Source organism: Octodon degus, unplaced genomic scaffold (assembly GCF_000260255.1).
Source record: "Octodon degus isolate 3935 unplaced genomic scaffold, OctDeg1.0 scaffold00137, whole genome shotgun sequence".
Lineage (NCBI taxonomy): Eukaryota > Metazoa > Chordata > Mammalia > Rodentia > Octodontidae > Octodon > Octodon degus.
This window is the reverse complement of record NW_004524713.1, coordinates 6,360,318-6,388,061: the sequence shown is the minus strand read 5'-3', so window position 1 is coordinate 6,388,061 and position 27,744 is coordinate 6,360,318. Positions and strand designations below refer to the sequence as shown.

Genomic DNA, 27,744 nt, shown 5'->3' with positions numbered 1-27,744 from the left:
CCTGGGCTAGGACTGGGCATGGGGGTTCCCGGAATGCGACAGAAATCCCTACTCGGTGGGCAGGGTTGGGGAGGTGCTGCGGAGTGATGAGGGGCATCCCAAGGGGGTGGAAGAGGGTCTCACACACGCTGCACCTGAGCTGGGACCAGTAATAGGTCCCGCCCGCGCAGGGTAGCCGGAAGCTCTCCCACACACTCACCAGGCCTGGGCTAGGACTGGGTCAAATAAAATTAATTAAAAAAAAACAAAAAGAAAAGGAAAAAGAAAAAAATGAGAGAGACCAGCTTGGGCTACAAAGTGAACTGAAGGCCAGCCTGAACTACATAGCGAGACCTTGGCTCAAAAAGACAAAAAAAAAAGAAAAAGGATCACCAGAGGAGGAGATGGGTCCTGAGTGGAGAGGGGTAGGGACTCCATAAGGTGTCATTTGTGGAGCCTGGCGACATGCCCAGGCAGCCCGGGCAGCACTGTGGCAGGGGCTGAGGTCTGCAAGTGCATTGGCATCTGTGTGCACAGGTTCCTTGGTCAGCTGCACTGGAAAGAAGCCCATGCAGGCAGGCAGGGGGGTCTGATGCAAGTCTGGGCCTGCCCTGCCAATACCCCAGTGGTGAGGAAACCCCTCCAAACGTCTCTGGATGGAATCGGTCCTGGTGCGCAAGGCACCTGTGGGGTGAGCCAGTGAAGGAGTTTGATTTGGAGAAGTGTTAGGGTGTCCCATCCGAGGAGCTGCCGTGTTCAGAGGGAAGGTGGACATTCGTGGAGAGCTGGAATCTGGGACTCCGGGACCTGGTCTGTGTTACTGAGCCTCTGGGCCTCAGTCTCTCTGTCTGAGAAATGGGGAGAGTTCAAAATATCTCTCCCCAGCCATATATGCACAGCCGTGTTTATAGCAGCACAGTTTGTCAGAGCTAAATCGTGGCAACAACCCAATGCCCATCAACCAAGAGTTGGATAGAAGAGATCTAGACTTTTTATACAATGGAGTGCTACCCAGCCATAAAGAAGGATAAATGGGAGGCTTTTCTAGGCGAATGGATGCAACCTGAGACCATTCTGTTAAGTGAAATAAATTGGACCTGTGTAGAAACCTCCGATTGTCTCCCTGGTGTGAGAAACTGAGAGAGCAAATAAAGGCCAAAATGTACACTAGGTATTGTGAAATGGGAAGAAACCGTTCAAAGGGAAAGAAGAACTAGGATGGGTAAGGGGGACAGAAGGAAGGAAAAAGGGGGAAAAACTGATTTATTTTTATTTATTTTTTTTTAATTTTTAAAAAAACTTTTTTTTGTTTTGTATTTTAGGGAAGGATCTACAGGATGTTCAGGGTCTCACTACTAGATCAGACTCATAGTGATCCGCCTGTTTGCAGCCTCCCAAGAGCTGGGATTACAGGTGGGCGCCACCACACCCAGTCTCAATTGCCAACTCAGCATGCTCCAGGGGCCTGGCCAGCACAGCAGGCCTGGGGATCAAACCTCCAGCCCCTGTGCCTGCTTACGGGTGTTTTAATCTACTGAGCTATTTGGCCAGCCTTTAAAAACTGATTTTTTATTTTTATTTTTTTTAAAAACTGATCTTTAAAAAAAGATATAAAATGGAACAGAACTGTGTAAATAGGTGGGGAGATAGGTTGAAGGGAGGAGAAAAATAGAGAAATCAAAATAAATCATGCACAGGTACAAATTTCCTATGATGAATGCCATCATTATGTCTATCTAAAATATACCAATAAACCTAATTTATGTAATTTTTTAAAATGGGGAGGGTACCCACTGACTGCAAAAGAATTGAGACCATGTATGCAGACAAATGGTCGCCCTTATAGTACTGACAATTTCCCGAGAGGCTACAGGATTTAGCCTTTGCCCTGCGGGATTTTAGACTTGCTTTGTTCCCTCTCCTTTGTATTCTCCCCTCCTCCCTACCCCCTACCCCCTCCCTCCACCTTGTTTGTATCTTTTGGAATGGAAATGTCTATCTTATTCCATTGATGGTTGGAAGTGTTTGACTTTCTTTTCCTTTTAGGCATAGGCTCACTACTAAGGGTTTGCTTTAAATCTCAGAGGAGATTTTGGACTTAGACTTTTCTTTTTTTTCAAAGAGACTGGGTGTGGTGGTGCCCACCTGTAATCCCAGCTCTTGGAAGGCTGTAAACAGGTGGATCACTATGAGTCTGATCTAGTAGTGAGACCCTGAGTTCAACCAGGGATTGAACTCAGGCCCTTGCACTTGCCAGGCAAGTGCTTATTCTACTGAGCCATTTCCCCAGCCCCGAACTTGGACTTTTTAGCAATGCTGAAGCTGTTAGGACTCTGGCAACTCTTGGAGATGGATTAAATGTCTTTTACATAAAGGGACATGCATGAGTCTGTGGATGCCAGGGACAGAATATATGGCTTATGTCATGATGTCCCTCCTAAGTCTCATCACTTAGTTGGGCTTTTTCAGAGGTGGCTGAATCTAAAGTGATGCTGGGGGAGCTGGGGAGATAGCTCAGTAGATTAAGCACTTGTCTGATTTCAATCCCCGGTTCTGCAAAAAAAAAAAAAAAAAAAAAAAAAAAAGATAAAGTGATGCTGGGATTAAGCATGTGATTAGTAATCCAGTCTACTGATTATCGTGGCATAGGACCGCAAGGGTTAAAGATGTGAGCACTGCCCCCATCTTAGGGCAGGTAGCCTGCATACAATATAAGGGACAGAAAGAGGCTTGTCCCTTCCTCCTTTGTTGCTTTTTCCACCTTCTACCTGTCATGAACTGCTGCCTTCTGCCATGTACCACCCTGCCTTGGAGCCAGCTGGTTATGGATTGAAACCTCCACCAACTAAACTAAATAAACCTTTTCTCTTTAACTTTGGATGTTGAGTGTTTGTCTCAGTAAGGAGAAAAGTATCTAAAACAAGGCCTTACCCTGAAGGTAAGGAAGTTGGAAAGAGAATATATGTAAATTTTGCAAATTTATGTAAATTTATGTAAGCAAAGTTGGAAAGAGCATTTATGTAACCAGAGATCACAGGATGCCACTTCCACAAGGCACTGCTTCTTCCTTGTCTCTCAGCTCCATCCACTAGTCCAGGTCTTTCACCTGGACAGTGGTGTCTCCTGGCTCTAGATTTTTCTCCCACCCACTCTCGCCATACAGCTGAAAATGGGCCATGGAAAGCCCTTTGCCTAACTCTGCCCAGGGATTCCCCAACACTCTTAGGATGAAATTTGGAATCAAGAAAAGGCCCTGCGTGGCTGTCACCTGTCCACCCCCCACCCCCAGCCGACACCACTGTGCCTGCACACCCAGGCCCTCTGGGCTAGAACCTCTCAACTTCTGGTCCCATTTGTTCCTATTCTTGTCTCCTTTCCTTTTGCACACTGGGTGTCCTGTCCAGGGTGGGCACCATGCTCGATGGGGGTGAGCAGCCAGCCAGGATCGTAAACTCATCAGCAGTAAGGAATGCAAGGGATGGAATTTTAGAATGAAGACACTGCTTGTAAGAAGGAAAAAGCAGACGCAGAAAGCTGCCCTAGAGAGGGGACAGGATTCTGGAAAGATGGATTCCCTGTGGGCTGTTGTCCTTGGTTGCCTTGATAAGGATTAAAGACCCTTCTTCCTTGGAACTTGCCACAGTCTGATTGGCTTCTGAGTCCACAAGACCCTAAACTGGGCACCATTACCTACAAGTGCCTTCCTTTAGGTGGGCTTTTTCCTTCCTGGTCCTCTTTGTCTGGGCCTTATCTTCTTTGGGATTTATAGATTGATTAGGAGGAGGCTTCCAGAAGCTGGCAACTTCAAGTTAGTGATTAAGGGAAGGGATGCTTGTTGTCCAGGGCGACAATATGGTGACCCTAGAGGCCAGAAGGGGCCACTGACTTGGTTATTGTGCCTGTCTTCCTCAGCTTCTGTGATCTTTCTCTAGTAACTTCTTAGGTTAATAGCACTGTTGCAGGCAGTCTGAGTTAGATAGAAAATTGCAGGCAGCCAGACAGGGTCAGGCCCTCGAAGGAAATAACAACAGCTAGGCGCCCTACAACTGTGGGAAGGATGGAGGCCCCTGCTGTAAATTGAACCTAAAGACTGGCATCCAGGATTGATCATTACTCAGGAAGAATTATGGTCTGAAGGCCTCCCGATAAGGTCCTGTTTTACATTCATGCCTGCTTGCTACGTGACTTACTACCCCATTAGGTCCTGGGCCTAATCAATTTTACCTGAGTAAATGGTGCTTGTAATCCCATTTGTTGACCATAGTTTTGTCCCACCCTACATCCGCCTAAGCAAGACCCCTTAGTCTCTACCTCAACCCCACATGGTTTTAGACTATAAAAGTCCCTGGAAAAAACTTGGGTCCCCCTTCTGTCCCTCTCTGACAGAAGCTTTCCTTTCCAATAAAGTTTTACCCCCATCTCCGTTTGTTCCTAAAATTCATTCTTCGGTTTTAGAGAACACGAACTCATCCAGGCCAGGTTGGGAATTTCAGGTTCCAATATCAGCACTATTTGGTGCCTTCCTCAGTCTCATTTTTTTTTTTTCTCTCTCCTTTGTCCTTTCAATTGTTCCCTCCAGTAAAGTTTTAATTCTTTTTAGTCTGGGTGAACCAGAAAACGTAATGAGGTTCCCATTCTGTTCTTTCCCTCGGGCCAACCCCTTCTCTACAGGGCCAGCAACTTCTGCCCTCCCTCCCTCTGTCTGGGGCCCTCTTGAACCACCCCCACCCCAGGGATGCTTTCATCACTGTTTTTCCATCTGAGGCTTCCCTTCCTTCAGTGTCCAGCGCTGGCTGTTGCCCACCTCCGTTGTCCGCCCTGTTCTCCTGGGGTATTCCCCCTTCTCTCCAGTCCCTCCCAGCTTCCCCCCTCTCTCAGCCTCCCAGGTAAGCATCTTCACTGAGGTTCCTTTACTGACCAGTGTTACTTCTTACCTGAGACCCCTGACCCTTGCTGTCCCCGGGGCTCTCTGCTCTCTCTGCGTGCTACCACAAGCGGTCTTGTCCACTCCATATCTGGGCATCCAAAGCTAACATCATCAGATCAATGGCAGCCCGTGGACCTTTCATGGGCTGCTGAAGTCTAGTAGATGCCCGGACCAGAAACTGTCCTGCCAGAGATGCTTCTTCTGTCCTTCTCATCCCCTTCTTTCTTCCTCCCTCTCCAGAAAATCCCAGTCAAACAGATGCCCTAAGGAGTCCATCTGCTTTCCTCTTCCTCAGAACTCACACCTTTCTCCTCTCTGCTTTCAACTGTGTACCCAGAGGCTGTCACACGGGTATCCCTAGAGTCACAGGCTCTTGGCCAGCAGTCATTTCACTATCTGTCGTGGCTAGAACTGCCTCCCCGAAAGACATGCTCACTTGTAACCCTGGGCCCCCATGAGTGTGACCCTTTTTGGAAAGAGAGCCCTCTCAGGTGCCCTCAGGTTAAGATGACGTCACTCTGGACTGCAGTGAGCTCTGCTCGGTCACTAGTAGCCTCATAAATGAAGGGATATAGGGACCCAGACATAGAAGACAGATACAGGGCGAAACACTGTGTGACAACCAAGGCAGATTGGAGCTTTACTGTCTCAAGAACTGCAGAGACTGCAGGGAACTGCCAGATGCTAGGGAACACGAAACAGATTCTGTCTCTTGGGTCCTCAAAAAGGAATTCTTTCATCACCTTTGGTTTTCGACTTAGGACCTCCACAACTGTGAAAGAGATTTCTGTTGTGCTGTCACCTCTTTTGGGTAACTTGTTGCAGCAGCCCTAGGCATCAGATATGCCCTCCGTTTGCCTCCCTACACTCCTAACATCTCCCCTGCACCAGGCGCTGCTCCAGAAGCCCAGGTCTTCAGCGGAGACAGGTCACTGCTGCCCTTGGGAACTCGGGAGGGCGAACGGATGGAAATGCACACAGCATCCTGGGCTCAGTCTGGAAAAACCAGGGGCTGCCGAGGCAATGGGAATTTAGGAGGGGATTCGGAGCACAGCAGGGCCGATCTCTGAGGAGGCCGCCTTTGAACTTCGAAGGTGGCATAGTCATCAGCCAGATATGCACAGCAAGTGAAAACAGGTCCTTCCTGCCATCAAGCCTGTGCGGGTCCCCGCCAGGCCCTTGCCACCCAGAAAACCACAAATCCGATAGTCATGAGAGACAGTGGGAGGGCTCTGCCTTCACCTTTGTGGTGCCTGGATGGAGCTGAGGGCTCAAGCAGGGACAGGACTTGTCTAAAGCCAGAGGCCTATGAAAGCGTGCGCCTGGACTCATGGGAGTCTCTCTCTCTCTCTCTCTCTCTCTCTCTCTCTCTCTCTCTCTTTCTGTCTGTTTCTCTTTCTCTCTTTCTGTCTCTCTATCTCTCTGTCTCTGTCTCCTCTCCTTGTCTTTCTCTCCCCATCTCTCTCTCTCCCTGTCTCTCTCTCTCTCCCTTCCCCCTCTCTCTCCCCATCTCTCTCCCTGCCTCTCTCTCTCTCCATGTCTCTCTCCCTGTCTCTCTCTTGCTCTCTATCTACCTGTCTCTCTTTCTCTCTCTCTGTCTCTCTCTCTCTCTTCCCTGTCTTTTTCCCCTTTCTCTCTCTCCCTGTATCTCTCTCCCTTCCCTATCTGTATCTCTCTCTCTCTCTCTCCCTCTCCTGTCTGTCTCTTTTTCTCCCTGTCTCTCTCTCCCTGTCTCTTTCTCTCTCTCCCTCCCTCCCCATTCTCTCTCTGTCTCTCTGTCTGCTCTGTCTCTCTTTGTCTCTCTCTCTCCCCATCTCTCCCCATCTTTGTCTCTCTCTCTCCCTGTCTCCCCTCCCTCTCGCCCGCCTCTGTCCCATCTCTCCTAGTTGTAGTATTAGTACTAATTTAACTTTTTAAAGACCATGTTCTCACTGCATACTGGCCCCATCTGCACACAGAGGAGAAATGCTTTCCCTGCTAACTTGTACAGGGGGGGAGGCCCTGGCAGGACAACCTTTCCTTGGTCTTGAGGGTAGGCTGCGGGTTTACTCTGGCATTTGCTGCTGTGACATGGGGTAGGAAGAAAGTTCTCCACAGGCCCTCCCAGACCTCAAGTCTCTGCTTGAGGAAGCTAGGTTTCCCCTTCTTCCTTGGCCGTTGGTCTCTGTTTCCACGTTGGCACGGGGGCCGTGGTTCCTCTTTCCTCTCTCTAGTGAGTTTAGGACTTCCCTCAGGATGACTTGGGTACAGGTGGGGCTGCTGAGGGGCCTGCCGTCCTCCTGGAAAGCCAGAGCTGATTGGCTCATATTGTGACCCTGAAAGACTGCAGCAGAACCAGGCCTGAACAGAAGAGGATTTGTAAATCCTACCTCAGGTGTCCCACCATTTTAGTTTTCCAGTGGTCTTCAAGAAGTGTGTGAAGACTGGGCGTGGTGGTGCGTGCCTGTAATCTCAGATCTTAGGAGGCTGTAAATAGACGGATCACTACCTATGAGTCCAATGTAGTAGAGAGCCCCTGAACACCCTGTAGACCCTTTCCTAAAATACAAAAACCAAAAAACAAAGAAGTGCGTGAGAAGGGCCAGAAGGATGGAGCTGAATTACTGGAGATGGGTTTAGCATGGGAAAGTCCTGTCCTGTCGCTTCCTGCAGGGAGCCAATCTTCCCCACATTGGACTCCTGTGGAAGCCCCATTCATAGCTGTAGCCCCAGGCTCAGTCCAGATGATGAAGAGTTGGAGCAGGGAGGGACCCCACACCTCATAGATGCAGAGAACAGGCCCAGAGGAGGAGGGGGACATGCCTACATCGCAGGAGTCATCATACTTCTAGTTTCCAGTGCAAAACCAGTTCCCCTAAAGGGAAGTCCCTTGTGGCTGACCTCCCATGTTCTGTGACCAGAGAAGCGTTAGGCAGGCAGAGTTGGGTTGTCTACCTTCTCAAGTCTCATATTACAATATTAACAAGTGAAAGGCGGCTGTGAGTTTCCTTTCTAATGCTGAACTCGTTTGGATATTCTAGCTTCTTAAAATGAGCTGGGGAAGATTCCTTCTCTCTGAATTTGTCTAAATTTTCCTTTATTCTATTGTTTTCCTAAGACATAAGGTTGATTTTCCAATTCACTAAATCTCACATCTTTATCTTAAATAATTTAAAGCTCTAAAAGGAAAAAACAAAACAAAATCAAAAATCATCTGATTTGAACCATATTTTGGCAGAAATTCCTCAGCTTACCACAGAAGACCCTGTTACACACACCAGACAGGCTCCTCTTGTGTTGTACATGGTTAAATTCACACACTCTGGGGGCCAGTGAGATAGCTCAGTGGACTAAATTGCCTGCTTAGGCAAGCACAGGGACCACGGTTTGATCTCTGTCATCACATGTTGCGCCAGGCCTGTCCCCAGGGCAGGGTGAGCCAGCCACAGAATCTGGGCACAGTGGCATATACCTGTAATCTGTAATCCCAGCACTGGGGAGGCTGAAAACAGGAGGATCACTATGAGTCTGAGGTGTGTAGTAAAACCCTGTGACAACCAAATACATTAAAAAAAAAAAAAAAAAAAAAGGCCCTTGTGAGTTTTCACTCAACTTTCATTCAAGAAATATCTATTGGGAGGTGCCAGGTACTTTTCTAGGTACTGAAAGCCCCAGCAGTGGCAAGGCAAGTTCCCGCCTGATGGTGCTGCTTCAGTGACATTCAGAGCCCCTGGCTTGTGCCACATCTGCTAGCATCCTGGCCTGGGCTGGCCTGGCCTGGCCTCCCTACCAGTGGGGATAGAGGAGGTTAAGTTGAGATAGAGTCATGGGGAGAAGATCCCAAGCTCATCTTCTAGTCCAGACCCTACCTGTATAACTGTAGTCTTACACCCTACCTGTATAACTCAGCAAGGTTCTTACCCCATCTCCCATTACGTTGTTGTTCATATCTTTGCCCTATGTACTCTCTAGTGTTGCATAAAAATCAGATAGGGCTCTGTAGACAGCAAAAGGCTCTAAGGGAGACACAAAGTGTTAAAATGATCATTCTGCTCTGAGGTGGGGGGAGCAGGGGCAGCCTTCGCTGAGGAGTGAGCAGGGCCCCCTTTCGCACCTTCCTAGGGAGCACCTGTCTGAGGAACAGCGAAGGAACCAGGGAGAAGGGGGAGAAGAGCACAGACTCCTTGCTTGGGGAAAATCCTCCACACAGCTGTGACTAGGGCTCAAGCCCAGGCTATCTGTGCCCCAGTCCTTGTCCCTTGGGTGGGAGCTCTTACACCTTCCAAGGTGTCCACAAAGCCAGCGCCTGCCTTATCTGGAAAGTGTCTGGTCTATGAGGAGAAATTGAATTAACCCCAGGGAGGAACTTGGTTGAACAAGGGAGGGGTCAGGCTTCTAAGGGAAGCTTGTGGCTGCAGCGGAAGCAGCCTGTGTGGTTTGGTGTCACCTGTACCACACCTGGGTGTGGCCAAGGCAGAGTTCAAAATGGTCTGTCGAGAGCTGGGCTTGTAGTCTCAGCTTGCCTGTAGTCTCAGCACTCATGAGGCTGAGACAGGAAGATGGTTCTAGGCCAGCCTGGGCTACAAAGTGAATGTGAGACCAGCCTGAAACCCTATCTCAAAAAGACTAGAAACAAAACAAACAAATGAACAAACAAACGCACACAGTGATACCCAGGTTAGGGTCTTATGGCCTGAGATCCATCCATGACAGCCCAGAGAGCCAATCATGGTGTAATAAGATCAGGTTCTGACCCGAGGGAGGGTCCTTATCACCTGTTAAAGGAAAGCTGGGAACCTACTGTATCCCATCATCACACAGGGCAGCTGTCTTCTGCTCTTTCCTCCTTACAAATAAAGTGCCGTGCTTTTAAAGCCCCGCCCCTTTCATTCCTTCCTGGTGTTGAGTTTATGGTCCCGGCCCCTGCTTATGCTAGTAGAGCTGCCGTGATTGCCCCGACACCACAGAGGCTGCACGCTAGAAGCCTCTCTTTTTCCACCTTTCCTTCTCCACCAGGACTGACACCATCAAGAGGCATACTTGTAATGCAAGTGTAAAATGAAGTGAATGACCATCAGTGATTTATTGAACATCAGCGACTGACAATTATGGCGTGCCTGAAGACACTCTTGAGTCCTTCTCAAGGATGTCTTCCGTTGATTCTTGCAGCAATGGGCACCAAGTGTCAGCTGCCATCCAAATGCTATCATCTCCGTTCATAGGTGTGGAAGGGGAGGCACAGAGAAGTTAAGAAAGTTGCCCGGAATAAGGAGAGACTCTCATCCAGGCACACAAGCCCTGGCATCTGTTCTGGCAACCAGCCTATCTGACAACCCCTTAGGCACCAAGAGAGGATTGTGAATATTCCTATCACAGAGGACAGAAAACCAGCTGGCTTGCTCTCTCACTTGCAAGCAAGGACAAGCACATCTTTTGTGATAACCCTAAACACATTTAGGATTAGACAGCTGACAAAGGGGAATGTCTGTAACATTTTCTGCCAGGAGCAGTTAGTCCACACATTCTCAGAGTTGAGGGGGTGGAGCCAGGGTGAAGCCGAGCCAGGAACAGGGCGGAGCCAGGTGAGGTGGCTGCGACCACCCACTTCAGGCTCTGGAATTCTCCGCTTCACAAGGACTGGATTGGGAGGACTATCTGATGATCCCATGGGCTGTTTGGCCTAGAATGAGACTTGGTTTTCAGCCCCTGGGTTTAGGTTTGATACAGGGGAGAGAAACTCCCAACTTGCTAGACATCTGATATGAGACAAGCTCATGTTCTCTAACATCAAAGAATGAATTTTAGGATTTTTATAGAGCAAATCCATGACATGAGGCAAGTCCTAGTTTGGAAAAATGGGAAACGGCAAGGTGGGCATGTGCTGGGACAAAACTGTGGTCAACCAATGAGATTATGAGTACAACTGCTTAGGAAAAATTGGCTAAATTAGGATCAAGTGGGGAAGCACCTCATGTAGCAAGAGGGCTTGAATACAGAACAGGGCTCTTCCTGTAGGGGGAAGGATTAGTGGCTCTGCCTGGCTTTCTCAAGGTGAACATAGTCCCTGATGTCCATCCCTAGGGAGGTGTGTGGCTGCATTGGTTTTATCCTTTGTCCTGAGGCATGGCCCTCAGCTGGAGGTGTCTGTCTGTCCCACAGTCACAAGGTATCCCCTCTTCTTTTTTAAATGTATTTAATACAGGGTCTACAGGATCTCACTACACAGATTGGACTTGTAGTGATCCTCCAGTTTTCAGCCTCCCAAGTGCTGGGATTATAGGTGTGTGACACCACGCCCAGTCTCAGTCGGAGTCTCAGCATGCCTCAGGGGTGGGACTGGCACAGCAAGCCAGGGATTGAACCCTGGTCGCTGAGTCTACCTAAGGAGGCACTTTAATCCACTGAACTATCTAGCCGGCCATCCCTTTTCTCAATTGGCTCTTTCTAGGACCTAGCCTTATCTGACTGCCTATAATATTTTACCTAACTTAGCTACCTGCAACAGTTTTGTTTTGTTTTTGTCTTTTGGAGACAAGGCTTCACTCTACAGTTCAGACTGGCCTTGAACTTGAATGCACACAATGCTCCTTTCTCAGCTTTCCGAGTGCTATTACAGGTGTGTGCCATCCTGCCTGGCCAGTCCTTAGGTGCTTTGTTTTGTTTTTGTACAAGGTCTCACTATGCAGCTCGGACTCATAGTAATCTTCCTGTCAGCCTCCCCAATGCTGGCATTACAGTTGTGTACTACCATATCTGGTTTTGGTGGCTTGGCATGGCAGGAGGATAGAACCTGGGTCCTTGAGCTTACCAGCAGGCACTTAGACCAGTGAGCTATCTCCCCAGCCCAGTCCCTAGGTTTTGATCAGTGGAGTTCAGCAGCTGAAGGCTCATTTGCTACGGTTCTCTGCTTCTCAATTAAGGAACCATCACAAATGGGCCCTCCAGTGCTTCTAGAGTTCAAGGATGAAGGGAAAGAGGGAGGCAGCATTGTGTCCTCAAGGAGCTGCCCTTGCTGCCTTGCTGGTTGGCGTGCTCTGCACCTGCCCAGCTGCCCCAAGCCTGGCGCCTTGTTCTTCTGCTGATCTGGAACCTGCTCCTGGAGGCCCCTGGACAGGGAGGGCAGTACAGGACCAGCCTGGGGAGCAAGCCAGCTGGTGACCTTGAACGAACCTCTGAGGGCCACAAAGCCTCTCTAGGTCCTGACGTGAAACTGCAATCCGAGGCCTTCTCTAGTGCTCTGAGGCTGTGAGGGTCTCCAGGGGTAAAGAAAAGGGGCTGCTTTGGGAACTGGAAAGGGTGTGTGTGTGCCCACTCAAGGCTGAGGGTGGAGCTGGGCAGTAGGGCGCTTGCCTGGAAGGCAGGGAGCGCTGCATTCTATCCCCAGCACAGCAGAAAAGTTTAAATAGGGGCCCCCTTGATTTCATCTCGGCCCATCTCTGTCTTCCTTTTCCCCTCACTACCAGCTCCTCGGTCATTTAGTAGTAATGACCATACCTGGGCCTCTTAGAGAGCTTCAGGGTGCTTGGGGTTAGGAGGGGAACCCAAGAGAAGGAAAACACGGGACAACATCTTGTGGCCCAGAGCGAGGTGGGAAAGACCAAGTCCTCAGGGCATGTAGTCTCCAGCAGCAAGTGTTCTATGATCTTCATTCTTCTTTAATTTTTATTTTTATCACTACATATTTGCAGTGCATACTGATTATATTTAGTAATACATCTTCATTGTTGCTGTTCTTTTGTGCTGGGCTTCTGGGCGTGCAACACCACTCCCAGTGTATACATATTCATTCTTTTTTCTTTTCCTTTTCTTTATTTATTTTTTGATACAGGGTCTCACTAACTAAGCAGTTCAGACTTGTAGTGATCCTCCTGTCCCAGCCTCCATAGTGCTGGGATTATAGGCATGGCCACTAGGCCTGGTTCCAGAGTCAGCATGCAGTATCAGAGACCAAAGCTGGGACACTGCCCTTGCCAGGCAGGCACTTATGCTGAGCTATATCTCCCAAGCCTCTTCATTCTTTTTTCCATCCTCTTCCCCTCCTCTCCTTCTCCAACGTGATCTTTATTCTCTCTGTTGCATTTTTATTATTGTCTAACAAGAACAAAATAGTAAGACAAAACAAAAAACATTAGAAACAATAAAAACTTAGCCTAACAAAACAATAGGAATTCGACAATGGCTGTTATATCGCATAATATTGTCTCCAAATTAGTTATTCAGGGCAGGCCAGATAGTTCAGTGGACTAAAGCACCTTCTTAGGCAGAGTGCAATGGCCGGGGTTCGATCCCCGGCCTGCGCTGAGACACAGATTCATTGAGACTGGGCTTGGTGGCGTGTGCCTGTAATTCCAGTACTTGGGAGGCTGAAAGCAGGAGAATCAAGACAAGTTCGATCTACGTAGTGAGACGCTGTAGACCCTGTACTAATTTAAAAAAAAAAAAGTTGTTCAGATTACCAGATATCAGCATGCAAAATTGGTTGAAAAAAAGTTATAAGAAATTTAAAAAGTTGGGCCAGTCAAATAGCTCAGCAGATTAAAGCACCTGCAAGCAGGTACAGGGCCCAAGGTTCAATCCTCAGGCCTGCTGTTCCGGCTCTGCCCCCCGGGGTAGGCTGAGAAGGCAATTGAGGCTGGGTGTGGTGGCGCACCTGTAATCCCAGCTCTTGTGAGGCTGTAAACAGGTGGATCACCCTGCAGACCCTTCCCTAAAATACAAAAGAAAAGAAAAAGAAATAAAAAAGGTTAAGAAAAAAAAATTAAGCATCAATTGCTGCCCTGTGTAGAACAGCAGAAATCAGCAATGTTTGATTGTCTAAGGCGTCCTGCATATATACATACCCCACACACAGAAAGCAGACATACCTGTGTATGCCCTGAATCTGAACCCACCCTGCTCTCCAAGAACTCCTCGGGTCCCTCCCAGTCACTACTCCCTAGTGGAACCTCTTCCCTCCTGACTTCTAGCACTATCCAGTGGTTTACTTAAGGTGGGTCGATCGCGGGTGGGTCCCTTCACACCTGCTTCTTTCTTTACCAAGTATGTGGGCTCCACCCTTGATATAAGGGACTGGACTCTCGCAAGTGCTTTCCCACCCACTTCTGGCTTGGGTTTTTTTGTTTGTTTGTTTGTTTGTTTGTTTTTAAGCTTCTGCATTCTTGGGAGCTATCCTTTGACGTGATCTGATTTCACATAGGTAGGTTTTTTTCAGGTGCTTAGTGCAGCAGAGAAACAGACAGAAGGAAGAAGGGAGAGGGGCTTTATTATCTTTCAGGCTCAGAGAGAATGTGGGGAAGATAAGGAATTCTCTGGAGTTGAACAAAGGGAGAATATTTTTATAGCCTTTGGTCAGGGGTGGAATTTGAAGATGTTTAGATGCACCTGAGAAGCTGATTGGGGTCTCGCCTGGAGGCAGGAAGGGTGAAAGGAAATTGCACCCTGGACTGAGTTGGAGAAGAAGCAGGGAGGTGGTCTTGGGAAGATGGGCTGTTGTTTTAAGGGCATCAGCCTTGTTAGATGACCACCATAATGATTTTAGCAATTCGTACTAGGGTCAACACCTATCAGTTCCCATTTTTCCCCAGGAGTGGACAACATGGGTGGCCTGTGTGTCCCTCACCAGAGAGGTGTTCCCTCTTGTGACAGCTGGGCTAGTTTGGCCCCACAACTTCTTAGGACCATAGTTTGGTGGCCAGGGTGGCGGCAGTAGTGGTGGTGGTAGTGATGGCCAGGTGGGCCCCAGGGGATGAGTCTGCGGTGGCTTGTATCCCTGAGTCAACAGACCAGATAAACAGTCCATTTCCCAAGGTTGCAGGAGCAAAGCCCACAGTGGCCGGGCTGCAAGGGATCTGTTTGCCCGCCTCTTCCTGAAGCAGCTGTTTATTCTTTTGACAGGAGTTGGATGTGGACTGAGCCCCTTCCCTGCCTCTGAGCCCTGCCTCCTTCTGCAGGCCAGAGTTCAATCATCTTGCATTTTGCTCTGGAGGGAAAGAAGCAGACGATGAGGTATGTGAAAGGTTACCATGATTTGCTTCTGCCAAGCGTGGGTTGGGTCGCTGGGAACTGTGAGCATGGACCAATCATGGGGGGGATGTTTGCTCCCCAACAGTCCCTGCTTGGTCTCTCTAGTTTTTTGAAAGGAAACAAAGTCCTTTGCTCAGGGCAGAGGACCTGGAAAGAGCAGCTGGTGGTGTGTTGGCTTAGGGACTCTCGCCGTTAAGCCCTGCTTTATTTTACTTCCTTGGCAGGAACTCATAGGGCAGTGGCCTGGACTTTTCCTGCAGACTTTCCCTGTGAATCTCAGGGCTTGGGGGCCAGTGCTGGGGGTGAGTGCAGAGCCCTTCCAGGACATTGCAGCCTCTTTTCTTCTTACGTTGGTTCTCTGGAAAAATCCTTACACAGGAATTTTTGGGCCAGGGTACAGTTGGATCAGACTTTAAATGTCCTAAAGGGGATTCAAAAAAAGTCTCTACAAGATACAGATGCAGAGAACAGGTTGTTCCGTTTGTGATGGCTGGAGCGACAGTGAGCCGTGTATTTAGTCTGAGCCCTGTCTTATTTTCCTGTGTCTGTGTTTACTCTGGCTTTTAAATGGAAAGTATAACTGGAAACAGACTTCACTGCACTTTTCCCTCCATGAATTGTCCCATGTTTCCTCCGAAGGGGAGTGTTTCCCTGCGCCCAGTTTCGAGAGGGATTAGGGCATAAAGCACTGCCTTTCTCCCGAGCCCCAGGACCATCCCAATGCTGAGCGCTGAGTGGGTGCTCTAAAGCTGCTGCTGGATGCACACAGCCAGCTCTGCCAGTTACTCCTTTTTGTTAAAGCTCAGCCCCCTTGGGTAAAGGGCCAAATGAATAAGCCGGAGGGAAGGCACATGGAAAGCTCTTGGAACTGGGGGGAAGTGCAGAGCCAGTCAGGCTCCCCACCAGGTTCAGTGGGAAGTCAGCCCCACAGACGGTCTAGTAGATGTTTGGCTAGCCCTGGGCCAGTCACAGTATGGCAGTAATGACAGGCAAAGAGAAGATGAAGCCAGGAGATGCGTGCCCTGGGAGTATGGGTCAGCCACTCATCTGGGCACCTGAGTGGTTCAGAGAGGGTGCTGGCAGCTGACTTCTGGGCCTGAATCCCAACCTTACCTCTTCACACAGCAGGACCTTGGGTATGGTGAGCAGGGTGGACCATGAGTAGCTGGGTGGCTTGGGCTTCCACCTGGGAGACTGGTGGAGTACACCACTGGGTGTGTCTGGGTGTGTCCTGGAGGCATCACCTTGGGTGCCATCTCTTGTCCTCTGCATCTTCTTCTGTGGCACTGTTCCCCTGCTCTGTTTGCTTTGCCATCTCATTCTGCCACCATGTTTGAACAGAGACTGAATCTGTAGTCAAATGGACCCACTCCTTCTGTGAGTTGTGGGTGTTGGGTATTGTGCCCCTGAGAGGAGAACACTAAGTAATACCCCGGATAAGTTAATGACCTTTCTGGATCTATTTTCATATCTACTGCATGGGATTCATAGTAGAGTAACTCCACAGAGTTGTTCAACTTGATTTAACTGAAAGATCGTTTGGAATGGACTTAGCCCAGGGCCTGCCCTGACTGCTCAATGGGAATGATGTAGGCTTTGCAGGGCTTGAAGCTCCTTTGGTTTGGGAAGCCCTCTCTACAAAGGAATGCAAAGTTGTAAACACATTATCCTAATAGTGTTTGTGGACAGGATATCATGTCTACTTCTTGTACAATGAATAACCACTAAGACAATAATATGTAATGTATTAATTATTGAAACTGTCCTTTTTTTTTGGGCAGAAACAGGGATTGAACTCAGGCCCTTGGGCTTGCCAGGGAAGCGCTTATCCCACTGAGCCATCTCTCTGGCCCGCAAACACATTATCAGATACAGACATGAGCATTTGAACTATGAGTAGAGATATCACAACAAGTAACAAATTGCCTCATCCTCCAATATGACAAAACCTAGAAAACTACATAGTAATAAAATGATGGAGACTAGGTGTGGTGGTGCACACCTATAATCCCAACACTCAGGAGGCTGAAGCAGGAGGATCACCACAAGTTTGAGGCCAGCCTGGGCTACATAGTGAATCTGGGACCAGCCTGAACCATAGTGGAGACCCTGTCTCAAAAACCAACGAAACAAACAAAAATTAACAAGCTAAAATGATGGAAAAGTAATACAGAAATGATTGCTATTACCAATGCATTGTCTGATGGACCTGTCATATTTTTGCTGCATTTTCCAACTAATTTTCTTTCTTTCTTTTTTTTTTTTTTGGTGGAACCAGGGATTGAACTCAGGCCCTTTTGTTTGCTAGGCAAGCACTTATTCTACTAAGCCATCTCCCTGGCCCCTCTCCAACTCATTTCTTGACAAGGATTTTCTAATATTTTTTTAAAAATGTATTTAGCACAGGGTCTACAGGTCTCACTACACAGATTTGAACTTGTAGTGATCCTCCTGTTTTCAGCCTCCCAAGAGCTGGGATTATAGGTGTGTGCCACCACGCCCAACCTCAATTGCTGCCTCAGTGCGCCCTGGCTGCAGGGCCAGCACAGCACACCAGGGATGGACCCACTGAGCCTGAATCTGCCTAAATAGGTACTTTAATCCACTGAGTTATCTGGCCAGTCCTCTAATATCATTTTTAATAAAGGAAACAAAGTCAGATAACTCAGGTTTGCTTCTAGCATGGTTGAGCCACTGTTCCTTCATATTCCCAAAAACTTTTTTTTTTCATAATTTTATTGAGGAATAAGTAGCAATGAGACAGTTTCAAATCAAATTGGTAGGACAGTTTCAATAATTAACACATTGCATACTCTCTTCCTAGTGGTTATTTGCTGTACAAGATGCAGACATGATATCCTATTTACAAACACTATTAGAACAAATCCCTCTATTCATTAAGAGAATGTAACTATCTATCTATCCTAACCACTTTGAATACACAGATACAAAATGGACATTCATCTGTATCCCCTTTTTGTTTAGTTCCATAATTTGAATATTATAGGTGTGTGAACTCAGCAAAATATTGCAGAATAGTCCAGTAGTTTGTAATAGTATTGGGTCTTCCACTTGACCAGCAATGTCAGAAATTGTTGACCTGAGTCTCCTATAGCTCAGCATAACACCATGGCTTTACTTCTTATACTTCATTTTTATACTTTTCTGCTGGATGGTTAAAACCAAAAAACTTCTTTCAACTTCACAATTTGTTATTGGTGATATGCCATCTGTAAAACTGCGGAAGGTCTCTTGCTGGGATTCCCCAGACAGTGCAGGCCTTTGATCTTCACGAGGCACAGTGGGCCCTGGGACCTTGACGGGGGTCAGGCAGGAGGTGGCTCTGAGGTCTCTGAGCAGGGAGCAGGCAGTGATAGTTCAGCTCCTTGTCCTTGGTGTCCCAGGGAGTCTGGATACTCAACAAGGTCCTGAGCCAAGTTGTTCCTGGAACCCAGGTGATGTACAGGTGGACTCAGCTCCTTGCATCGGCCTAGATCCCCACCCTGGCCACCAGAGCTCGGCAGTGACTGTCCCAGGCAGGCAGTCTTTTGACTCTGGGAAGCACTTGGGGCTGTCCCACTGCTACCCCCATGGGACTGGGGCCTGGAAGTAGAAGGGGACTCATGGTGCTGAACTTCCTGAGCTCCTCTCCAGGACGTCTGCACTCCATGCGTATAGCTTGGCAAAGCCTCTTTAGGGCACTGCTTCAAAGAGTCCAGGAGGGCCACCACAGCCAGACACCCTCCTTGAGGCTAAGTGCCCCATCTTTCTGAAAAATGAGGTTTCCAGCCCTGTGGTTGACTCCTCCTTCAGGTCCTGGGTTATCAGGGAAGCCTGTGGGGAATATTTTAGAGAAGGGAACAGAAGACTTCTGTGCCTCCAGTGTAAGTGGGCGACTCCTGCAAGCAGGGCCTGGGACTCCAGCCTCCTTTCCCACCCAATGCTGCTGCAGGAAGTGGGTAGATGTGAGGTGTGATCAGGCTGCTCGGGCTGCCCTGTCCCAAGGCAGAGCGCGGCTGACTTGATCTCAAATGTGGCGAGGCTGTTGGCTCCCCTCAAGTACCCTGTGAGGTGTCACTATGTAGGCCAAGACTCCTCTCCGCAGAGACCTCACTCTGGCCTTGAGTCTCTCCCCTTGGAAAGCATCACCATCTTCACAGCTGTTGCTTGTGGAGTTTCTACTGACTTCTGGTCACAGCGGATTCACAGCTGCGGTCTTTGCCTGTCCTCTGCAGAACTCTGCAAGGAGGGTTTTAGCCTCTCCCTTTGTACCTCAGTGGCTTCAGAGTTCCTGTGCTCAAGGCAGAGGGCTAGGAGCCCGCGGGTGTTAGTCCTAGCCCTGGCCTAAGTTTTACCTAGAATTCTGGACCTCAACTCTCCTTTACAGTGGAGGACATGGGGCACCAAGGCATGGAGCCTCGGGGGCTAAGGGCAGAGTGTAGCGGTAGAGCCTCTGTCTAGCATGTGTAAGGTTCTGTGTTCAAATAGAACAAACCAAAGAGTGGAGCCTGTCTGAAGTCGCCAATACACAGTTGTTCACTGTATTCTTTCTTTCCTTCACAACACTTGTCACTACCTAACTCTACCCTGCTGAGTGACTTACTTGTTCATTCCACAGACCCTTGGGGTGCACTGATCAGGCACTAGGGTCTGCTCCAAGTGAGTCGGGAGCCATCACAGTAGCCCAACTGACTACGAACGAAGCAGAGCAGGGGCACCTCCTGGGAGAGGGCTGGCTGCTGGGATGCACTGAGGCGCTGTGCCTGCTGGTCTTCGGGAGGCTAAAAACCTGCTGGGAAGGTCCTGCTTCCTCTGTAGCTTCTCTCCTTGCTTGGCATGAGCGACCCTGCTCTCTGGGATAACGGCTCTTCCAGGGCTATGGAGCATATGGCTATTTTAAAAAGAGGTTAACCTTTCCCCTGGTGTAAGGCAGAAAACCAGTCCACCTGGGTTCCTTCTGGAAAAGGCTGCTGTTTGGAGGGCTCCCGCTCTGCCCAGGGACCTAGACCTGTGTGGCTGTCTGGGGTGTGTGGGGGCTCTTCTGTGAGTGACAGAGAGGAGCTGGGGATGGAAGGGTTAACTGAGGGACAGACCACCAGGAAGTCTGTGCAACCTTCCAAAGAAAGAGCAGCGGACAGGAGAAGGGAGAGGGTGGAAGGAGGAGGGGAAACAGCTGGCTTTGAAGCCTGTCCCCACCTAGTGAAATGCCTGTCTTTTAGCACAATCTGACTCATCCCAGGAATAGGAATGCAAATGGTTTCATCTAGGATCCTAGGCAGGGGCTCAGTTCTGTGAGTTCTGAGTGGCTTAAATTCCAAGAGTGACTGGGAAGTTCTAGGATTCCAAGTGCAGCTCTAGGATGGATTTGGAGAGAAGTAATAGAGCGCTAAGGGTCTCAGATGGCAGGAGGGCGTCACAACAATCATGATGGCTGTGCAGCTGAGGCTGGCCAAGTGTTCGTGCAAGTGGGGGACAGGAACAGCACAGTTCCACCTTCCCACTTGAGCTGAGCTCAGCCGTCGGAACTCAGAATTCCAAATTCCATGCCTTGCCCCTTGCATAAATTTAGAAACAAACTGATGTTTCTTACCTGGTAGTTAAGACAATTGATACCAGAATTACACAGTTTGGAAAATTCTGAGACAAACACTTAAGAAAATGCCTTTTACACCACACTGGCTGCCAAGAGTGTCGTTTTTGTTTTGTTTTGTTTTGTTTTTCAAAGTTTTATTGATAAACAGATAGCAATGAGACAGTTTCAAATCAAATCGGAAGTACAGTTTCAACAAATATTACACTGCATATATTCTTCTTAGTGGTTAATTGCTGTACAAGATGCGGACTTGTGATCCTATTTACAAACACCATTCGAACAAATCATTCTATTCATTAAGAGAATGCAACTATATATCTATCCCAACCACTTTGAATACACAGATACAAAATGGACATTCATAAGAGTGTCATTTTTGTCCAGAGAGGAAAACAGAATGTTCTCAAAGAGGCCTTGGCCATCTGGCCAAACCCTCCTTCCCTGGAGACTTGGGTTCCAGACCCCAGGAAGCATGTCTATGCCCATTGCTGGTGTTTTTCTTTTTTTTTTTTTTTTTTTTTTTTTTTTTTGCTGGTGATTTTCTAGAGGCTTTTTGACTCATTCACTCAACTTTCAATTGTAAGTCTTAAAAAAAAAAAAAAAAATTGTAAGTCTCACACCAGAGTGAAGATTCACCGCAGCACAAGGGCAAGCAGATTCAAGCCCCCTAGCCATACAGGAAGAAATCAATTTTAATACTCACCTCTCATACTAATTTCTGATTTTTTTTTTTTTTTTTTTAAATCATAAACGCCTGCATATTGGGAAAGGGGATTAGGAAGTGTGACTGATTCGGGCATTTCCTGTCGTGAGTAGCAGTGGTTCTCTACTGTGGGAGTTTTCACGTTTCTCCATTTAATGTTCCTTCCGATTGGGATGATTTGCATTCGAGCCTCAGCAGGTGGGTCTGGTGAGCCTGGGACGCAGAGTCCTGCTTCTGCTGCTCAGCACGCACAGGGGATTACCTGGGGTCTGAACAGAGAAAACCAAAGCCACCCCACTTCCAAGCAGCTCTTACTTAATCAGGCTGAGGCTCAGAGCAGATGGGTAAGGCTTTAGAGCGCCTCATTTGCATCTATTTGCACTTTACTGTTGAACATGCTCTTATTCCGGAACTCCCATCCCTTCCTTTCAAATATGTTCAGAGCACTTGCTAAGTCCCGGCACTGTGCTGTCTCCCTGGACGCCCCACAGTCTGTTTCCTGAATGTTAGTAATAAGAGCTAGCATTTTTTAAAAACATTTATTTTATGTCAAACACAGCGCTCAGTATTTTCAGTATTATCTGTTATAATCATCACTATTTTCACTCCCATTTTAAAGATGAGGAAATCAATTTAATACGGTCCAGTAGAGGTTCACGATTGTTTATCTGGGACCCTGGGGCCAGAATTCAGAATGTTTGGATGTGGACTGTATATCATGTATATCGCATAACAAAATACATCAGTGTTTGTGCACAGAAATGCTTAAACTACCTTAATGAGGGCATAAAGATATAAATGAGGGGCCGGGGAGATGGCTCAGTGGAATAAGGGCTTCCCTGGCAAGCACAAGGGCCTGAGTTCAATCCCTGGTTCCGCAAAAAAAAAAAAAAAAAAAAAAAAAAAAGACATAAATGGCCTCTTGTCAGTTGGGGCTTCCACGTCAATTGAATTACAAAAAGGTGTATGGTTTTCAGTTTTTGATGTTGTGGATGAGGGCCTGAAGGGTTCTCTAGTTTCTTGTGTCAGAGTTGGAATTCCAATTCCCACATCCCTGCCACAGCCTTCGAAAGAGATCTATTCGGTCCCCAACCAGAATAGATTCTCTAGCGCTCAGTTCCAGGACCAGGATGTAGACTGCAGTGGCTCTTGTCAGCAGAGGGGCTGAGTTGCATGCAGGCTTCTTCTGCTTTGGACTCTGCCATGGCCTTGGACTCTGTGTGTCAACTCATAGGGCACCTAGAAGGAAGAAGCACAAGACTGGCACTCAGTGGGCCTGTCTGCTCAGGGTCTAGGGAAGACACCTGCCACCGTATGTGGAAAGTTGGAGGCAGGGTCATGGCACTCAGTTTAGCCTTGGCTTTTCTGTTTCCACCCAGGGCTCATTTGCTAAGCAAGGTGGGATAGCATTCATTCTTCTCTTTCTTCTATGTTTAAGCTGGATTTGATAATAAAGATAACGTGAGAAGGATCTGAGAAAAAAATGAGGTGGATGAGACCTGAGCCTAGAATCCTCTAAGCACTCTCATTTTTTAAGGAACTGGAAAACAACCTACCCAAGAAGGGACAAGTGTCAGCCTCAGGGCTTTGTGCTCTCTTGGATGGGGTACTGGGGACTCAGAGTTGAGTGGGACTCACCTCCAGTCCTCGGGTAGCTCACAGGCTGACTCTGTGGGGGACAGAGCCATGCAACCCATCTTCGAAAGCAAAGTGTACAGCACTGTGAAGAGTGTCTAAGAGCTGCAGAGAAGGGGTTCAGTTGGGAGTCAGTGTATGCATCACTGTGGGGGTGGGAGGTGACAAAGGCAGTGACACAGGACACACAGCTGGCTGCTTCTCCTTTCGCCTCCAGAGAGCCACATGCTTGATTTTCCTCCAGGTTCTTGGTCCCTTCCTCCTCTCCTCCTGTGAGGCATGGGCATTGTCCATTTCCTGCCCAGAGCCACTTTCAGTACTATTTCCCTCCCCCTCTACCTTCTTGCTGCACCTAATCTCATTCATTTCCTTAGTGTTAAATACCTTGCTTGCATAATCTGCCCTGTGACCTGTCAGCCCATGCCTGTCACACTCCCTAAACCCTAGTGTCCATCTCCCCACTTGTCATTTAGAAGTTTACCTCAAAATGAACAAGTCCAAGCAGGAGCTCATGACGCTCATTTGCCAGCCGGCTCCTCCTCAAACCACCTCAGGAAATTCCACAATTGTTCCTCCTTCGCCCCTCATGCTGAAATTATCAGCCAAACCCCCACCTGGTTCTTTCTCCCAAGCATGTGTGCATATTAATGGGGTGCCAGGTACTGATTTAATGCATGTATGCAAGCCTGCAATATTAGACTCAGGTTAAACATGTCTGTATCCTCCAATATTCACTACTTCTTATTGATGAAAACTTTAAACATCTGTTCTTCTTGAACTACACACTCTATTACCGTTATCTGTAGTCACCCAGTTGTGCAACAGCACCCCAGAACTTCTTGTTTCTGTCTAACTGTAACCTAGTACCTACCCATTGGCCAAAGCTTTTCTTTTTCTGGTTCCATGTATAAGAGCGATCACCTGTCGTTCTGTGCCTCGCTTGTAAGAACCCTGGGGTTGAATCTACCTCTGGCTATCTCTCTGCCTCTTTTTAAGCACAGGCCTCCATTCTGTTTTGTTCAGTTAGGTGTGGCCCCCAAGAGGAGCTGCAGAGGAGGCTTGGGACAAGGCAGAGTCTGCTGTTTCTGGAACCTGGCCTCAGGGGCTCGGCACACCACACAGAGCCACAGGGACAGCCCCACTGTGGTCAGAAGACAGGAGCAGGGAAAGTGTGAGGCCAGAGCCCTTATTGGGGTTCCCTTGGGAAAGGCAGCCAGGCTAGGTGACCACCTTAGGACTGGCCGGTTGGGATACCTACAGCAGGCTCTCGGCTCCCTCCTGGCAGTGATCCTGCTGCCTCTTGAGGTGCGCAGACCAGATAGAGGAAGTCTGACTCTGGGTTGGTTAGTGTGCTTGTCAAAGGCCTGCTCCTTCCCAGTGGCGTGTTTCCTAGCCCCACAAGGGGTAAGCCTAGGGTAGGGCAGTTTGTCCCTAGCCAGAACAGTTTTTCAAGATGTCAAAACTCCATAATATAGGGACAACAAAATATAAACATTCAGTACAGCCACCCACTCCATTTGGCTGTTAGAATGGTCTGCAACCGCCTCCCGGCTTCCGCTGGTATGCTGGCATGGATCCTGCACACCCTGGCCTGCAGGCGGCCCCTCCCAGAGGAGGGGGTTTGGTGGGCTCCCATCCCCCACCCTGTGCCTTTCAAGGCTCTGTCCACCCCTGCTTATGTCTTATTACCCACCACCACCCTTTCTTCTCGAAGCTACTCTGAGGTCAGAGAACTTCAGTAGTTATTTCCTACCCAACCCTTTTCATTTTTTAAACACGAGAAGTTTTTCGGCCTCTCAGCCTGCTACAGACACTGCTCCTGAAACCGTCCAATGCCTTGTGTCCCTATGCAGCATCCCTTCATAATTCCTTGGGACTCTACTTTTGCTGCCTTGGGCAGCCAGCCTTCTCTGGCCACCCCGCTAGAAGGAAGTCGCTCCCAGCCCAAGGTTCTCCACACAACCTTCCTTCCCTCTTGGCCATGATCTCACACAGCAATTCAAGAACACCCATGTTCCTCTGTGGTCCAAGTGTCTGCCTCTTTGTGAGCTGGGTGAGGCCTGGAGTCACTGAGGCCTAGATTATAGTAGATCGTGGTCATTTGTGCTTCTGAGTAGGGGACATGTAGTCAAAATGCTGAGGGCAACAGCAACACAGGGAACAGTGGGGACAGGGTGGCTCCCTGCAGTCACATGGGAAAAGCCAGGGTGCTCTGTATCAGGGTGTAATGCATTCCCTGGGGAGCATTTATACATGGGTACCCTCTTACTTTTTTTGTCTTTTTGAGACACAGTCTTGCTATGTGGTTCAGACTGGCTTTGAACTCACCTCCTGCTTCAGCCAACCGAGTGCTGGGATTACAGGCATGCACCATCACGCCCGCCTCACTCTCTTCCATCTGTACTAGATCAGGATACTTTCCCACTGAGAGCCACTCAGCAGCTTTCCCAGCACAGTCAGTTAATTGCCATTGCTGGCCCATGGAATGGAAGGCAGAACACAATCCTCGCGGGTGCTACTTAATTATTCACGAACTTAGCCTCTTAGGATGTGGAACTCGGAAAGTTAGATTTTTTTTTTTTTAAAAGAGATAAACAACTTTTCCAAACTTTCTCTTACTGAGCATATAACACTCCCCTATCTCCTCAGCTTAAAAGAACTAACAGAATCCAAGGGAGCCTGGCTCCCATTATACCAGAGAGGAGAGTGTGCTAAAGGTAACCAGAAGAGCTACTGCAAGGGTTGAGTCTGCATTATCTCTGTGCTCACTCGCCCCTCTGTTCCTTGTTATAAGGATTTTTTTTTTCTCCCTCTCAGGATGCCTTAAGGGCAGGTCTAGTAAGGCATGAGGATCTGGGGATCAAACCACTGAGCCTGACCCCTTTGCTTAAGCAGGCACTTAACCAATTGAGCTAACAGGCAGGCCCCCTGTTCCTTGTTATAAAAAGCCCATACCTACCTGTTCTGTCCAGGGGAGATGATGATCTGAGGCAGATAGGCCCCTCCATCTCCTCAGAGCTAGCTTTTAGCTTTTTTTTTTTTCTTGGTGGACAAGCTGGCTTTCAATAAGTCCTATTTCCTGCTTATCAAAAAATACATGGCCTTCTCTGATTTGGCGATGAGCAAATGGGGATGAACCTAAGCGGCTGCTAACAGTTTTGGCCAGCCACACAGGAAGTAGATCCCAGCTCCTGAGGGGCATGTGTCCAGCAGGAACGTGGGGAAAGTTGCACCTAGAAATCTCCCTCCTTTACGTTTGTGACATCAGCTGCCTGTACTTTTTTCTTTTCTTTCTTTCAGACAGAATCTCCCCATTAATCCACGCTGGCCTTGAACTCACTATGTAGCCCTTGCTGACCTCCAACTTGTGGTGATCCTCCTGCCTCAGCCTCCAAGTGCAGGGATTACAGGGGTGCATCTGTTATTGATAAAAGGAAAAAGGTTGTTTGGGGAACTGATGGAGCCTGTCTAGTTTCCTGTGCAAAGTGGACTCTGAGTGTTGCTAGAGCTTTATGTTCACATGCTTAGGTTTGTTTGCTTGCTGTTGACCAAATCAAAGTCATGTATTTTGACCTTTTAAAAAAAGATTTATTCAAATCTAGCTCAGTGGAGCAGTCTGCACACACAATATCCAACACCCACAGCTCTAAGGAGGAAAGGGTCACTGTGGCTACATCTGGGAGCTTCAGCAGGCCCCAAGGCAGGGCAGCATGACAGAGGAAAGCTGGCTTGGGGCGGGTGGGCAGGAGGGGCACATGAGGGTGGGATACAGACTGATCCATGGGTGAGTAGGACACCCCACGATCCAGCCGCTTGTGAGCACGTGAGCTTTGGGGGGGGTCATCTAGATATCAACTGTAATGGGGCCCATCTCCCTGTGTACAGGGAGGGGGCTACAGGTCTTTTATAGAAAGGAACAGGCAGGGGGAGTGCAGCCAGTGGGATCTCCACTCTTGCTTTAACGCTTCCAGCCACGCTCAGCTTAAGTTTATTCTCTTCTTTCTAGGGGAAAGGAAACCTGGCTGCAGCCTCCTGGGGCTGGAGGCATCTGTGTAATCTCTGTCACTTCCGCTGGGCTGCGGAGAAGAGGGGGTGTTGCTTATGTGCTCAGCAGGAAGTGTGGAAAATTTGCTTATCTCTAGAAGAAAAAAAAAAAATCTAACCTTCAAAGTTCCATTCTGCAATGCCAGTTGTACAGGAACAGACTATCTGGACCATGTGGCCCTTCTCTTAGGTTATTGAGAAGTACCCTTGGGGTGAGGCCCCCGCCTTCACCATGCGTGGCCATTTGAACCTCCTGGGGGTCATTGTGGGGCACTGGTTGGTATAAGAAGAGATTTAGAGCTAGACAACATTGCCAGGCATTTGTTTTGTTGGTTTGGAGCACTGGTTTGTATTGGCTTGCTTTGATATCCTTTCATTTGTTTTCCTTTCTTTTATCTTCTTAGAACCATATTTATTTTAGGATAGGCATCAGGGTTTTGGTGTCATCTAGAATTATGGAATTATGTTAGCCATGGGGGGGGGGGTTCAAGCCTTTTTGATGCTTCTTTGTGAGGCAATATAGAGTTTAAGGTTTCCAAACCACTTATGGACAAAGGAGAAGTTTGGATTCAGTGATCTTAAGAGGCTAGAAACCTGGCAGTGTATTTGAAGAGCTCCATTGTAAATTGTCTCGGGATAAAGGTGCTTGTGCTACTTTAAAGCTCCCTAGAGAGTTTTAGTTCCTTGTGACTTAGAAAATGATAATTTTCTTGTGAAAAAACATGGCCCGTATAACTTAAAGCATAGGGGCCGGGGAGATGGCTCAGTAGAACAAGCGCTTCCCTGGCACGCGCCAGAACCTGAGTTCAATCCATGGTTCCGGGGAGGGAGGGGGACAAACAAACCTAAAAGCACACTAAT

General features: G+C 48.3%; 1 protein-coding gene across 2 annotated transcripts in view; it reads left to right on the top strand.

Annotated features, from left to right (window-relative positions):
- Window positions 1–27,744, top strand: part of LOC101574182 (N-acetyllactosaminide alpha-1,3-galactosyltransferase-like) — a 98,042-nt gene that overhangs the window by 46,535 nt on the left and 23,763 nt on the right. For both annotated transcript variants that reach the window (XM_012516966.2, XM_023701597.1), the window contains exon 2: window positions 14,780–14,890. The gene's annotated coding sequence lies outside the window, so the exon portion shown is untranslated. The remainder of the gene's footprint in view (window positions 1–14,779; window positions 14,891–27,744) is intronic.